General features: G+C 41.9%; 1 pseudogene; it reads right to left on the reverse strand.

The window, feature by feature from the left end:
- Window positions 1-8,012: 8,012 nt before the first annotated feature.
- Window positions 8,013-8,948, reverse strand: LOC144373143 (olfactory receptor 5V1-like; annotated as a pseudogene).
- Window positions 8,949-15,277: the final 6,329 nt, after the last annotated feature.

The following is a 15,277-nucleotide window of genomic DNA, read 5'->3' on the forward strand; positions in this document are numbered from 1 at the left end:
TACCACAGTGATAGTCCATGACATATCACATTTTACAAGTGACATCAGTTTTTTCCTGATCACGATCTGTTCAAAGCAGTGAATGTGATTGGTGGAGGCATTCGGTCTGTATCAAAGATACAAAGCCTTGCTCACCATGATGGATGGAGGTGTGAATGTGTGTGTGTGTGTGTGTGTGTGTGTGTGTGTGTGTGTGTGTGTTATTGGTTGTGGGATTGGTCTTGACTGAAAACACTGTCTTATAGTTAGTGGGATCGCAAGTTGGCATCTCAGGCAACATTGATGGCAGAAATCTCAAAGAATATAGCAGGAATCTTCCATCTAAGGCTCAGCAAGCTCAGAACACTTGGTTATCCTAATTACTGTAAATGGAAAGACCCTCATTATTGAGTTTCTCTGAGAGCTGCATCATACTGGGACGGGAGGAGGGAGCCCATTTCAATAGATATGTACCCTGTTTCTATGGAGACTCCAGCTAGGCTTCAAGGGGCTGGTGGAATAGTACCAGTGGATGCTGCCAAGCCCTGGGTCATTCTGAGGAGCCTGCTACTTCAGGGGAGGTGGCAGGGTATCAACCTATGGGGCCGGGACTAGGCTCTGTGAAGCTGTGTCAGGGCTAATTTCTAAGCAAGGTACTTGGCAATAGAATCCTCGGAAAACGTCCCACCCCCCACCATGCCATGGGCCACCAGAGAGCCCAGGTGTGTCTCTGGAAGCCAGGCTTGGGTATGAGCATGGACATCAATGATTGCAGAGTATCAACAATAGGGGACCATAAATCTCTTTCAGGTGAGTGCAGACTTAAAACAGGGACATCTGGAGGGAGATAGACTGGGTTTTAGAAAATCATCAGATCTCTAGGTCGAGAACACACAGATAGACCCACTCATGGAATTGTTCATGTGAGTCCAAGGAGCAGGGGTCAATAACTGTGAAACCTGGTATCCCAGGTTTTAGACACACCTGTTTAGTTCAAAAAAGTGATCTGAGTGCTAAAACAAGATCAAAATATAGTGGTCTGTATCTGAAGACGTGCTGTGTTGAAGGTGGGAGAAAATCTCTGAAGCCCTCATGGAGAAGGATATGGAGAACTTTAAAGTCCTAGTTGAAGAGGACACGGTAAAGACAACAAATCAGTTTGGGCAGGCTGTCTATCTGGTGGGATCCCTCAGGAAAACAGGAATATGTGAGGAATAGCAGATGTAGAGGAGGCTTTGGAGGATTTTATTTGAGTAATGTTGAATGTGAGTTATCTGTGGGATAATCACGTGGAAATGCCCTTCACAGACAGCCTAGAATTGCAGGTGTGGATTTGGGAGTCATTGTCTTGAAGGCAACTGTTACAGCAAAGGGTGAATATGAAATCCCCCAGGAGAATAGAGAAAGTAGAGAAGGAAATAGAGAAAGTAGAAATTCTTGTGATACTTTGTGTTTACGAAAATTGTAGTAAAAGTTTATCCAGAAATGACTGAAAAACCACACTATCTAGGTCGGTTGTAGGTATCGCTTTCTCTAAACAATTTCCCTAAACAAGAGGTTACCTTATTAGCACTGATTCACAATAAATCAACTTTGAAATGGAGCTGGAAGCTACATGTACTTGACATTTCTTACATTCTCTGTTTTCTCTATCAACTACATGGATGAACTTCAAGTCATTTAGAAATCAGTGACATGTACTTTCTTTTAACTCCCCGTATTAAAAAGATCAATATGACAATCTCTCTTATAGGTAGATATCTAGATGTTTTCAGAAAAAGAAATAGAATTCCACATAGAAGGCAGTTCCAGCAGATTTTACTATGGGAAATTGGTACATGGTCTGTGGATTTGTAAAAGGGAAAACTAAACGTAAAAGTTCAGGGATTCAAAAATACAATCTCTGAAGTTGTGCAGACTGCTATTGTAAAGGTCTTAAATATAAAGGTCAGTTCAGGAGGGACAATTTCATGGGGCATTAAAAAAAATCTCCCAATGTATGTTTATATAATTTTATCTTCATATAAGTTTTTCTTTGGTTTTACTGGCTAATTTCTTGTAGGTCACGTCTGTGGGGTAGGGTGAAGGATGATACCCAAACAATTTTCCTTATCCTCTATGCTCTTTATTAATGTAGGGCATTAGATTGAATCATCATCATGGTCACCATTAGAATCCATTATTAACAATCATAACTCATGAATGACACTTTGTGACACAATATGTACTTGCTCCTTAGAATTTACATAATCCAGCATAGGAATTAGATCAACTTAATAGTAAACCCTCTGCTCTGCAATAATAATAACCATAATCATCATAATCATCTAGGGCATATTTCATAGAAAAATAATTTGAGTGTGAGTCTTCTTAGATTGCTTCAATACACATAAATGCCTGACTTTAAAAACTTTGTTTAATGTAGTTTAAAAGTGGCATTTTTTCTGTAAAAATTAGATTGAATTTCGGATAATCCATTCTATCAAAACTCAGTGAATTTCTTTGAAAAGATGAATTTTTACATACCTGAATCCAATCAGGATTTTTTAAATTGAGTAACGAATAGAGACACACATTAGATAAAAATACCTAACACTTATTAAATGCGTATAAGACTTTTACATGCATTAACTTACTTGGTTTACACAACAACCTATAAGATAACCACTTATCCCCATTTTTCAAAAAAAAAGAATTGAAAATAATGAACAATATATTAATGCAATTAGGGAAACATCAATGTATCCCTTTAATTTGCATAATGTACATTAATTTGTACATTTAATATGTATTAAAAATTATAATTTAAAAAACAAAAAAGAAATTGACTCAGAAAATTTATCATGTAATAACTATTATTTGTAGTGATACTTTGTTACCTGATGATAATACCATATATTAGTAAACTGTCTTATTATCTTCAATCCCCAGACATTCTTGTCTTTGGTTCTAAGAATTCATTGCACATGATTAATAGGCCAACACAGCTTTCATTAAAATTCCAAATCTCAGGGCCTTAAGAAGCTTAAAGTATTTAAATTTCAATAGAAAGTCAGTGCTTCAGCTAAGCACAACTAATTTTAAAATCTAAATATAAACAAAATAAAATAAATAAGTCTAGAGTCTTAAAAGAAGAACTTTTTTTTTTTTTTTTTTTTTGCTTTGGCAATAAATGAAATGTTTTGCTGACTAACCTTAGGAATTCATTTCCTCAAACGAAAAAAAAAAGGGCATGACCAAAACGAGGAAGAATGGTGTGATCATGAAAACTCTTATGCACATCAGGGAAACAATGATTCCTATTTGATCTCAATAGCACAAGCAATGATTAAAATTTTTAAATCCAATTTTTATGTTGCCCAGTAAATTGCTTAAAACACACACACGCACACACACACAGACACACACACACACACACACAGACACAGTACAAGGTCAATTTATTCAGAAAAAAATATCTGAATGATTTCAGGTGCTTGTGCAATGTGAATTTATTACTGTGAAATCTATGAGCTATCTGGCCTGACCCAGAGTTGTCCCCATATCCTTCCATGTGGTGTGGGTTCTTGGAGCCGAGGAAAAGATCAGAGGTCATTGTGCAGAGCAGTTGACCTAAGTCAGTGTTCCCAGTGATGCTGGTCCAAGGACACACTTTGGGGGAGGCTGGGCTCTTTCACCTAACATGCAGAGATGCCCTTACCCCTAACTGGTAGGTTTAAAATCTTAACAAATTCACAAGGAAAAAGCCTCCCTCCTGTCTTGGAGATTCAGCACTCAATTCAGCATTTAACATCTCTTTCAGTTCTGTTTTTTTGGGGGCCGGGGTGTAGAAGGGCAGTTACCGGAGATTGAACTCAGGGGCTTGACCACTGAGCCACATCCCCAGCCCTATTTTATATTTTATTTAGAGACAGGGTCTCACTGAGTTTCTTGGTGCCTTGTTTTTGCTGAGTCTGTCTTTGAACACACTATCCTCCTGCATCAGCCTCCTGAGCTGCTGGGTTACAGGCGTGCACCACTGTGCCAGCTCTTTAGGTTTTTTTCATTTCACCTGTGCTTCTTCTAGCATAAAGGGGAAAGGGAAGACAAATTATTACCTCTTATGATATGTCAGAGCCTTCTAGTTATAAAATTCTTCAAAATATAAAATTCTCTTTTCAATTTATGATTTTAAAATTTGTTTTCTTGGTAGTGGTTAGTTTCAATTCAAACCAATTTTGTTCCTATACAGGGTCTAATTTAGTCCTATGCCAGATCTACTAAAAAAATCAAAGAGAATAAGATTTGATCCCTGTCCTGCTGCGCCCCTCCCCTGACTCAGGCAATGAAAAGGCCCTACTGAGGTAGATGGCGCAAGGAGTCCATCCTCTGGAGGAACGCAGTATGTTTCTGGGAATGGGCTGATTTGTTTTTTTATTCTTTTAATAAGTATAGTTTTGATTTCTCATATGACCATTAAGTATAAAGGAAAAATCATGACTATCCCAATTAATGCAACTACTTCTAAAGCATAGATCTGTTTGCTCTAAATGCAATGATTCAGCTGTGGAGTGTAAATTGTTAATGTCTAAAGAAAAACTCCGTGTATTCCTGTCAAGGAAGTTTTTGAGAAATTAAATTAAGATCTAGAGAAGGAAAATTATTGTTAAGAAGATAGATTAGTTCTTAGTACTTGGCAATTTGTTTTTATTCCTGTGCACAATGGTTTGTGCTCTTACTTTTGTTTGATTACAAGTAATAACAAATCAACTACTTGCCGTAACCATGGCACCGGTTCCAGTCAGTGAGTCAAGAAAGAATAGTCAAGGTATAGGCCAATAATTTGGGACATTTGTAACTATTATTAAAAGTTAACTAAGCAGAAACAGCTCAAAGCAAAACTCGAACTGAAAGTACAAATGCTTGCTTATGTATAAGCCAAGATACATTCTTCTATTCTAATTGTAGCTACGTAATATTTTGTTTTGTTTGAATAATGATTCCTGTTCTGTAACCACAAAGTACCTTAAGCCTGCTAAAATTAAAAGTATATATGATCAACTTCACATGTAAAGATTGGGATCAACACCTTCACTTTGGTGTCTGATGTATTTCCACACCCTCTTTCGCGGACTCCTCACCATCCGTTCGTCTCCTGAGACCCCCTGTTGGAGCTGGTCTCCGACACTGTCCTTCAACCAACTTACAATCTAATGGGAAAATGAACTCAATATGTGCAGGAAACTTTGTAACAATTCTATGTAATCTACAAATTATCATTATTTTCCCTTAGTGTTTGCTTGGGCAGCTCTGGGAATGAAGCACTTGTCAAAGCCCCTCATTTCATCTTGAATATGTGCTCCTCCAGGTCCTAGTTGGGCCTCTCAATTGTGTTCTAAACACAAGGGCAACACCTTGTGTAAATGTGCACTCAGTAAAGGTTGTAAGAATGAAGAAGGTCTGTCAAGTACATCCATGGAGCATAGTATTTAAAAGATTCTTTAAAGATGGTACTGTGTGGGACCTAAAGGATCTAACAGAAACTTGACAGAGGCGAGAGGACATTTCTTTTCAGTGGTTCTGTTGCAGATATCTTGCTGAGAAAAATAAAGCCTCTGTGGCCATAAGTGAGGCAGCATAGCCCAGCGGCTTCTGAGGAACTCAGTGTCTCCTGTCTCCTTAGACACACATAGAAAATGTGCTATGATAGTTCATTACATAAATGCCATGAAAATGGTAATGAAAATATGTACAATATTTTGTAATATGTTTTTAAGGTGTAGGTATATCCTGATTGTGGGATAGTGTTTTTGAAAATTGTGATGGTAAATAAACTACTTACCAGTAAATCTCACAGAGAGGCGTAGATTTCTGGTTTTGGTGTGGCCCTTGCTGCTCTCCATACTAGCACCTGGGCTGCAAAGAAAGCTCTTGCTAAAACTGGCTGTTGGTCTCCATTCACCACAAAATGGACCTGTTATTCTGAAAGTTGCCTGTCGCATATCTGTGGCCTCATAAAAGTGTCAAAATTTTCTGATCTCTCACAGTTCATTTTCTTGTGATGGACATTTATGGAGGTCTGGGGCTGACCTGTTGAAATTATGCATCGACCCTTTCCTATGCAGCTGCCCTGGGATTCCTCAGTGTGCAAACACAACTCAAGGGCAACGGCTTGAGTTCAACTGCAACAAAGGAGAGCAGTTAATTCGCTGTTGGATTCATTAATGTCTTGGCAATCACCTGTTCCCAGCATGCAGCGAGTAGATCAGCGTCCTCTATCTTCTGGGATGTGGGTGAGCGAACTTCAGAGTGAGATTTCTGCTAAGAAGTTGTGGGTGGCTGAAACCTCAAGACAGCCTTCCCTTTCCGCTAGGGAGTGAAGAGCTCAGGGTGGGTGTGCACTTATTGTGATGGATTTCACACGGCATATGAAGTTTTTTCTTCATGTTACATACTTTGCCAGATGGGCAGATATCAGAAACCACAATATTAAAACCATCCCCACTATCTTCAGCTGATCCACTCCTGCTAAGGGCTGATCCCTTACCAAACCCTGTATGACTTCGTGGCCCTTAATTTTATGATCCTGCTGATACTCATGACCTGGTGAAGAAATTGTTTGCTATGGAGTTTAAAAGTAGGGGAAAAAAAAGAGTCATCAAACAGCTCTTTCGGGCACAGATGGAGAAAAGACAACAAGCTTGAAATCTTGTAGTATTTTACTGCACAAAAATAAAAATAAAAGTATTAGATAAAGAGGTAAGTCTCTAAAACTTAAAATTTCCCATAATACAATGGGGTTTTCCTCATGCTTAGGAAAGACACATTAACAATACTCCTAAAAGATCTTAGAATGATTAGCCATCAGGGAAAGGCAAAGCTAAAGCACATTTGATGAAGCACTTCACACATTCCAGGGTCGTAACAATAAAAGGAATGGAAATGATGTGTTGTTAAGGGAGTGAGGAAATCAGAAGCTTTATTCACCACTCTTAATAATAAGGTAAGCTGGTTCCACTGGTCTGAAAATGATCTAGAACTTCTTCAGAAAGTTAAATATGGAGTTAACGATCCACCTCTTCCACTCCTACTTACAAACTCAAGATAAATAAAAAAGTTGTCCACCAATGATTTGTACATGAATGTTCATATAATTTTCATATTATATATAATGTTTATATTATATATACGAATATTATTCATATTAGTCAAAAAGTGAAAATGACCAGGCATGTCTTTAATCTAGCTACTCAAGAAGCTGAGGCAGGAGGATTACAAATTCAAGGACAACCTTGGCAAATTTACAGGACTCTGTCTCAAAACAAAATTTTTTAAAGGGTTGGGCTTTGGCTTACTTGTAGAACATTGTTTAGTGTGCAGAAGGCTCGAGGTTCAATCTGCAGTACGACACCCACACAGACACAAAGTAAAAATTACTAGACAGTGGCAAATGAACAAAGATATGTGGCATTTTCATAAGATGGAAATCAGTCACAATAAGGAGGAATAAACTAAAATACTTATACAATCTACAATATAACTGAAAATTGCAACATCCTAAATGAAAGGAGTCAGATACAAAAGGCGTATATGGTATTACTTCTGTAAAAATATCCACGGAAACTCAAGTGTATACATGGGTCTTTCCACATGTGAAGGAGAAACACAGAAATGGTGTTTATTTAAAACTTAGAATCAAGATCCATTAGAAAAATGCAAGTCAAAGTCACATTGCACATAGCACTTCACATTCACTAGTGTTGGCTAGAGATGCAATATTGGGGAAAAGGAGATTGACTTCTTTGGGTATAAGCTTTTTTTGGAGAGAAAAGTAATAAAAATATTCTGAAATACCTGTGGATTGGAGAACCCAGGTGAGGTCACAATGTGTCACATACTTAGTACAGTTTGCTTCCCCTGGTTGGAGGGGCACCACAGTGGTCATGAGACACTGTGTATGGAGAGAGCGCTCTTTTAATTGCTGCTGAAAAGTTCACATATTTCTACAACTAAGACATTTCCTAGAATGAAACCATCATCTAGTTCTAATCTCACTATACAGTCTCTCTCCCAGCAAGCTTCCTCAGGGCACTCTGGACCTCGTTGCCTCTCAGGCTGTGAATGATGGGCTTCAACATAAGGGTCACCAAACAGAAGAGCACAGAGACCAGGGTGTCCGTGTCCAGCCTTTTCTGGGCTTGTCATAGTGGAAGTTGGCTGTTCCATAAAAGACCACCACGACAGTGAGGGGGGACACACAGGTGGAGAAGGCCTTCCTTCTACCCTGGGCAGAGGAAATCTCCAAAATGGCCGCCATAATGAGTGCGTAGGAGCCTGCAGTGATGAGGCAGGGGCTCAGGCCCATGGAGGCACTGACAACGTGAAGTACAGACTCGTTTACAGAGATGTCTTAGCAGGAGAGATTCAGGAGCAATGGGGTGTCACAGAGAAAGTGGCTGATCTGGTGGGGCCCACACAGAGTGAATATGATGGCCAGCACCATTTGTGTGACCAAATTCACCAGCCCACACAGCCAGGACCAAGTCACCAGGCTAACACACACCTTCACACTCATGATGACTGGGTACTTAGTAGGATGGCAGGTGGCCACACAGCAGTCATATGGCCACAGAGCCAGTAAGATGCTTTCTGTGCCAGCACATGTCACCAAAAAGAAGATGTGGGAAAGGCAGCACTCATAAGAAATGGCCTTCTTTTCCCAGAAGAAGTTCACCAGCAGTACTGGAAGGGTGGTGGATGTGTAGCAGATGTCCAAGAAGCTCAAATTGCTAAGGAAAAAGTACATTGGAGTGTGGAGAGCAGGACTGACCCTGGTGGCCACTATTATGAGCATGTTCCCCAGGAGAGTGGTCAGGTAAATGACCAGAAAGAGCAGAAAGAACCAGCCCTGTAGGTTGGATTGGTTGGAAAATGCCAAAGAAGATGAATTCAGTGACAAATGATTGATTGCTCATTTCCAATGTTGTCATAGCTACAAACAAGAGAAAAAAGAGACCATTATCAGAATAAACTGAGAGCACCCCAAACAGGCTTGTTAATCTGCAGCAACATGAAAGATAATATCAAATGAAAAGCAGCCTGGAGACTGATAACCTGTGGGACTTGTCTCAGGGAATGAGGCCCATGAAGCCGCACACATTTGCAGGGGTGATGGTGGGTGGGATTAACCAGAGAATTGCTAGAAGCCAACAGAAATTCATTCGACCTCATCATGGTGTGAAGTCACTTCTCACTGTCTCAGTAATCTCTGTCTCCTGTTGTCCTTTTATGTAAACATAAGATTTTTGGAGAAGTTCATTTTCATTGCAAATGTTAAGAAAAAAATTTACAAAGTAGAGTCATCATCTGCAGAAGCAGTCAGTGTTTCCTTCAGTGTTTTCCAATGTAGAGTTTTTCTCATTTTACATCAATCTTGATCTCTGTGTTCGGAAAGGCAGAAGTTAACTATTCCTGTACAATGCTGAAATTATCAGGGCCAGAGCAAAATAGAAGAAAGAAGTTGATGAAGTGGGGTTGGACTGGATATCTTAAGTATACAGGGAAGATAAGTGGAGTAGAAGGAGAATGAGAGGGCGGAGAGGTTTGGGAAGGGAGGAAATGTGAAATTTCTTTACGCAGATCATGTTATGTGCACATGGAAGTCTAAAACAGGGGACTGCACCTGTATGTATATGTAGAAAGAACCAGTCAGAAATTAACAGATAAATGACCCAAAATAAGATCAGTAGAGAAAGGAGAATGGGGGTGGGAAAAGGAGGGAGATAGGGGGTGGGGACTGAATGGAGTAAATCAGATTCCACGCACATAGAATCTTTTTCAAATCAACCCAATCTATGTATAACTATTATGCTCTAATAAAAAAATTAAGAAGATGACATGATCCTATCAGCAAAGAGTGAGATTTGAATTCTTCTTGACCTATTTGTATACCTTTAATTTTTTTCTTTTGTCCAATGACTCTGGCAATTTCAAGGATGGATTTGAATATAAGTGGTGAAAGAGGGGCACCCTGTCTTTTTCCAGTTTTTAGAGTGAATGCTTTCAACGTTTCTTCACTTAGAATGATGCTGCCTTGTGTTTAGCATAGATAGATTTTACAATGCTTTTACAAAGTTCCTTCTGTCCCTAGTGTTTCTACTGTTTTGACAGGTAGGGGTGCTATATTTTGTTAAATGCTTTTTCTGCATCTATTGAGATGATCAATAAACTTACATCTCTCTTAAATAAACTTAATCTCTCCCCTTTGGCTAAACATTCAGATCATTTCCAGTCCTATAAATATTTTAATGAACATTTTTCTACATAAACATATGTGACCATTTCGAATTATCTCTTCAGAATAAAATTTAAATCTGACATAAAAGAATTTGTTGTGCAGTTTCTATTCTAAACTAGCTCATGGGAGAAATTATATTAAGTGAAATAAGCCAGACACATTAAGAGAAATAGCAGTTTTTCACTTCTTTGTGAAAGCTAAAAAGTTGATCTCAGAGAAGTAGGAAGTAGAGCGGTGGTTATTGGAGCCTGGGAGAGAATCACAAAAATCATTGTGAGTCTGATTGCTCAAAGACTCATGTGAAAGACTGCCTGAAACATGCCCTCTGAGTGTGGTCTTTAAAAAAAAATAAGAGTAGACGTCTAACAGGGTCTTCAGAAAATCTCTCTTCTCTCCTCAGTGGGCAGCAGGAGGTCCATGGGTCTGGCTGCCTAGGAGCTAGCTGTGGTGTGCAAATGGGCAGGACCAGGACGGCTGGAGAATCTCAATAATCACTAGTAGACCACATTCTAGGTGAGGGCAGGCTGGAAACAGGCCATCCAGAAGGAAATGGCTTGAGCTCTGAAAATGACAGAATCTGTGGATTTAGGAAACGGTTGTGGGTCCAATCCACTCATAACACCTACTCCCTGGATCAGTCCACGGTTGCCACAGTTACCACAGACCTGACCAGAACAACCAGAATGGGGAGATGCACTCTGGCCTCCTGGCTTGGAGGTTTGTTCTGGGGCAAGCTGACCCATTGCTGCCTGCCTGAGATGAGGTGGGACACCAAGGTGGAAGGGAACAAGGGGGGAAGCGTCCCTCGCTCATGGCAGCCAGAAGGTTGGGGCGGGGGAGTGAATTGGAGGAGACAGTTCGCAGGGGACAACATGTGATTCCCCAGGGCATGTCCCTGGCCACACTCCACCTGCCCACACTCCTCTCAGTACAGTGGGCCTTTCAGATAATTAACCCACAAAATGGATGGATTCACAGATTATGTCACAAGTCTCACAGTCTAATCATTTCACCTCTGAACACTGCTACTGTGACTGACCCTGAGCTTTTGGTGGGGGGATACCTTATTTCTAAGCCATAAGAGTCTCTACAGTCCATGTGCTTTTGTTAGAATTTTTTTTGTAGTCTGGGAGAGTAATCAGGTGCCAAAAAAAGATTAAAAGTAAATATCTGGTAACTGAAGATGTGACATTTGGAGCTTGGGGAAAGCTCAGAAGAGGAGCCCTGGGTGGAGCACTTTAAAGTCCTGGTGACGAGGACACAAGAGGGCACCTGGTTCTGGGGTAGCTAAGTGGCAATGGGATCACTCATTAAAACATAATAAAAATGAGAATGAGCATGTCTGGGGAGAGAAAAGGAGGGAAGGAGGTTGGGCCTGGAGTCTTGGTACCTGCGGGGTCTCCCCGAGAAAATTCCAGGAGGCAGCGGGACAGGTTCCCAGGAGATAGGCCTGGGAGTCATGCCTTAGAGTGACTGTGGAAGTCACAGGTGCTCATAAAGCCAAAAGAGAGCAGGGTGAGGAGAGAGGGCCTTATGGACTGTGCGGAAAAGAAGGTGTCCAGAAGGACGGTCACAAGCTATCAGCAATCATTCTGCACCACAGTGTCAAAGCTCTGCTCTCTGTACCAGGCCTTCTGCACACCAGTCTAAAAACTCTGATTTCTATAACAGTCCTTCTGCACCCCAGTCTCCAACCTCTGCTCCCTGCAACAATCCTTCTTCTCCCCAGTCTCCAAGTTCTACTCTCTGAAAAACTCTTTCTGCACCCCAGTCTCGAACATCTGCTCTCTGCAACAGTCCTTCTGCACCTCAGTCTGAAAACTCTGCTCTCTATAATATCCTTCTGCACACCAGTCTCCAAACTGTGATATCTGTAACAAGCCTTCTTCAACCCAGTCTCGAACCTCTGCTCCCTGCAAGAATCCTTCTGCACTCAAGTCTCCATGTTCTGCTCTCTGAAAGAGTCCTTCTGCACCACACTCTCGAACATCTGCTCTCTGCAACAGTCCTGCACCGAAGTCTGAAAACTCTGCTCTCTACAACAATCATTCTGCACCTCAGTCTCCAAACTCTGCTCTCTATAATATTCTTCTGCACCCCAGTCTATAAACTGTGCTATCTGTAACAGTCGTTCTGCACCCCAGTCTCCAACATCTGCTCACTGTAACAGGCCTTCAGCACCCCAGTCTCCAATCTCTGCTCACTGCAACATTTCTTCTACACTCTAGTCTACAAACTGTGCCCTCTGTAACTTTCTTTCTGATCCCAGCCTTTAAACTCTGCTCTCTGCAATGATCCTTCTGCACCTCAGTTTCCAACCTCTGCTCTCTGCAATGATCCTTCTGCACCACAGATTCTAACCTCTGCTCTCTGTAACAGTGCTTCTAAACCTCAGTCTCCAACATCTTCTCTCTATACCAATCCTTCTGCACCTCAGTCTTCAACCTCTGCTCTCTGTAACAGTCCTTCTGCACCTCAGTATTCAAAATCTGTTCTCTGTAACAAGGTTTCTGCACCTCAATCTTTAACCTCTGCTCTCTGTAACAGTTCTTCTGCACCCCTATCTCAATTCTCTGCTCTCTGTAACAGTCTTTCTGAATCCCAGTCTCCAAACTCTTCTCTCTGCAACGATCCTTCTGCACCTCAGTCTCCAACCTCTGCTCTCTGCAACAATCCTTCTGCACCCCAGTCTCCAGACTCTGCTCTCTGTTAGATCCTTTTGCATCCCTTTCTTCAACCTCTCCTCTCTCTAACAGTCCTTCTGCACCCCAGTATCCAACCTCTGCTCTTTGTAATAGTCCTTCTGCACCTCACTCTCCAAACTTTTCTCTCTGTAATGGTCCTTCTGTACCCCAGTCTCCAACCTCTGCTCTCTCTAACAATCTTCTGCACCTTAGTCTCAAACTTCTGCTCTCTGTAACAGTCCTTCTGCACCCTAGTCTCTAACATCTGCTCTCTACAACAGTCCTTCTGAACCAAAGTCTCCAAACTCTGCTCTCTCTAACAGTCCTTCTGTACCACAGTCTCCAACCTCTTCTTTCTATAACGGTCCTTCTGCACCTCAATTGCCAACCTCTGCTTTCTGTAACAGTCCTTCTGCACCTCAGATTCCAACCTCTCCTCTCTGTAACAGTCCTCCTAAGTCTCAGTCTTAACCTCTTCTCTAAGCAAAGATCCTTCTGCACCTCAGTCTCCAACATCTTCTCTGTGTCACTGTCCTGCTGCACACCAGTCTCCAACCTCTTCTCTCTGCAGTGATCCTTCTGCACCTCATTCTCCAACCTCTTCTCTCTGCAACGATCTTTCTGCACCCCAGTCTCTTTCCTCGTCTCTCTGTAATAATCCTTTTGCACTCGTGTCTCCAACATCTCCTCTCTCTAAATGTCTTTCTGCAACTCAGTTTCAAATCTCTGCTCACAGAAATGATCTTTCTGCACCACAGTCTCCAACATCTGCTCTTTGCAACGTTCCTTCTGAACCCCAGTTTTTAACCTCTGTTCTCTGCAAAAGTCCTTAGCACCCCAGGCTCCAAACTTTGCTCTCTGTAACAGTTCTTCTGAACCGCAGTCTCCAACCTCTGCTGTGTGTAACGGTCCTTCTGCACCCCAGTCTCCAAACTCTACTTTCCATATCAGTTATTCTGCACCCCACTCTCCAACCTCTGCCCTCTGTAACAGTGCTTCTGCACCTCAGTCTACAAACTCTGCTCTCTGCAACAGTCCTTCTGCACCCCAGTCTGCAAACTCTGCTCTCTGTAACAGGCTTTCTGCAACCCGGTCTTCAATCCCTGCTCTCTGCAACAGGCCTTTTGCACCCTAGTCTCCAACCTCTTCTCTCTGCAGCGATTTTTCTTAACCTCAGTCTCCAACCTTGGCTCTCTGCAACAGTCCTTCGGCACCCCAGTCTTCAACCTCTGCTCTATGTAACAGTCATTCTGCACCCCAGTCACCAAACTCTGCTCTCTAGAACAGTTCTTCTGCACCCCAGTTACCAAACTCTGCTCTGTGTAACAATCCTTCTGCACCTTAGTTTCCAAACTCTGCTCTCTACATTGATCCTTCTGCACCCCAGTCTCCAAATTCTGCTCTTTGTATCAGTCCTTCTGCACCCAAGTCTCCTAACTCTGCTCTCTGCAACATTTCTTCTGCACCACAGTCTCCAACCTGTGCACTCTGTTATAGTCCTTCTGCACCCTAGTCTCCTACATCTGCTCTCTGCAACGATCCTTCTTCTACCCAGTCTCCAAACTCTGCTCTCTATAAAGGACCTTTTGTATCTCAGTCTCCAACCTCTTCTCTTTGTAACGGTTCATCTGCTCCCCAATTGCCAACCTCTGCTTTCCGTAACAGTCCTTTTGCACCCCAGTCTCCAAAATTTTCTCTCTGCAACGATGCTTCTGTACCCCAGTCTCCAACCACTGCTCTCTGGAAAAGTCCTTCTGCACCTAAGTCTCCAACCTCTTCTCTTTGTAACGGTTCATCTGCTCCCCAATTGCCAAACTCTGCTTTCTGTAACAGTCCTTCTGCACCCCAGTCTCCAAACTCTTCCCTCTGCAACGATCCTTCTGTACCTCAGTCTCCAAACTCTGCTCTCTGGAAAAGTCCTTCTGCACCTACGTCTCCATCCTTTTCTCTCTGTAATGGTCCTTCTGCACCCCAGTCTCCAATCTATGCTCTCTATAACAATCCTTCATCACCTCTGTCTCCAACGTCTTCTCTCTGTAACAGTCCTTCTGTACCGCAGTCACCAACCTATTCTCTCTATAACGGTACTTCTGCACCCCAATTGCCAACTTCTGCTTTCTGAAACAGTCCTTCTGAACCTGAGACTCCAACCTCTGCTCTCTGTAACAGTCCTTCTAAGCCTCAGTCTGAAACCTCTGCTCTCTGCAACAATCTTTCTAAACCCCAGTCTCCAAAGTGTGATATCTGTTACAATCCTCTGCACCCCAGTCTCAAACATCTGCTCTCTGTAACAGGTCTTCTGCAACTCAGTCTCAAAAGTCTGCTCTCTGTACCAGGC

The sequence above is a fragment of the Ictidomys tridecemlineatus genome, unplaced genomic scaffold (assembly GCF_052094955.1).
Source record: "Ictidomys tridecemlineatus isolate mIctTri1 unplaced genomic scaffold, mIctTri1.hap1 Scaffold_2603, whole genome shotgun sequence".
NCBI lineage: Eukaryota > Metazoa > Chordata > Mammalia > Rodentia > Sciuridae > Ictidomys > Ictidomys tridecemlineatus.